Consider the following 1,717-nt stretch of genomic DNA (forward strand, 5'->3'; position numbering starts at 1 on the left):
GTACTACTATTTGTAATACTTCAAACAATAAAATAAAATTTTTTTAAAAAATGAAAAAAGAAAACAAAGGCTCTGAGGTGGAAAAAAGTCACATGAACTGAAGGCAGGCCTGTGTGGCCAAAAATGAATATAAGGTCAGGAGTGGATAAAAATGAGGTAGGGGAGGGGACAGAGGCTAGAGAACCTAGGGCATTGCATGCTTTGGGGAAAAATTGAAATTTCAATCACAGTGAGATAAGAATGAATGGATAAAGAAAATGTGATGTGTATCTATAATAATAAAAGGTAATATGCTAATTAGATCAGACGTCCTTCTGGATGACCTTCCAGATGAAGCCAGGGCTGCGAGGGAAGCCCGGGTCCCGGGTGCCAGAGGGAAGCCGGTGCCAGCAGCCAAGGGAAGGAAGGCCTACTCTTGTACGAATTTCGTGCAACAGGCCTCTAGTAATTTACATAATATTCATCCATGAAAAAGAATGAAATGTTGCTATTTGTGACAACATGGATGGACCTTGCTAAGTCAAATAAGTCAGAGAAAGACAAATACAATATGATCTCACTTATATGTAGAATCTTAAAGAAATAAACAAGAAAACCCAAGTTCATAAGTATAGAGAACAGATTAGTAGTTGTGGGGGAAGGGTGATGCATGAAATGTGTGAAGTGAATAAAAAGATACAAACTTCCAGTTATAAAAGCAATAAGTAGTGGGGATGTAATAATGTATGTCAATTACACCTCAATTTTTTAAAAAATGAGATGAAAACCACTGGAGGGTTTAAACAGAAGCTAAGCTGGCACAGACTTAATGAGGACCAATTATATGAAGGAAACTACAGAGAGCAGCGGTTGCCAACTGGTGGTCCGTGGACCACTGGTGGTCCATGAGGTCTGAGAGGTTGGCGACCGCTGACATAGAGAATGATCAGGTTTTCTCTTGAAAGGGGCCTCAGGGACTGGAGTGAGACATATCTTGGGTCATCTTGGGGCCAAACAATAATGAGCTGACTGATACTTACCACCTCCTTTAGCCCAGTCGCCTGGTACTGGAATCCCCTGGACAGCATCATGGACTTACTACGCCCACACTTAACTGTTCCAGAGGGGAGACTCATGCCCCATTGCAGGCCCCACCTGCATTACAGTTCTTCCTGATACTGAGTCCAAATCTGATTCCTTGTCACTTTTACTCATCTGCCCCTTATACCCTCCCAGGCTCTACCAACAGCTAATACACTGCAAGAATTCTCAAATAGGTCAGTACCAGTTACAAATCTGACTTTTAACTTTTTATTACAGAAAACTTCAAATGTTCACAAAAGCAGAGAATAGGATAACAAATCTTTATTTACCCATGACCAACTTCAATAACAACCAACTCATGATCAATTTAGTTTCCATCTGACATGTTTAATTCCTTGGCTAACTTCATCATTACATGTCTTACAGGTGTGGTCTGGTCTGAGAACTAGCAACTCACCAGAGACATCCCATTTCCACTAATACAGCCTAACAGTCCTGTTCCATTGTGGTAGCCACATTGTTTCTCCAGGGCAAAATCAACTGCCTCACACTCTCCCACCAGAACTTGTGCAGTAAGGTTTTTGGACCCAAGAGAGAGAATTTATGATGTTCCCTGTGATTTTCATCCTATCAGATTCAGTTCATCTCTTCAGGTTATTATGATCCTTTTGGACCTCAACCCTCTAATATTCAC

Source organism: Myotis lucifugus, unplaced genomic scaffold (genome assembly GCF_000147115.1).
Source record: "Myotis lucifugus unplaced genomic scaffold, Myoluc2.0 scaffold_878, whole genome shotgun sequence".
NCBI classification, from domain to species: domain Eukaryota; kingdom Metazoa; phylum Chordata; class Mammalia; order Chiroptera; family Vespertilionidae; genus Myotis; species Myotis lucifugus.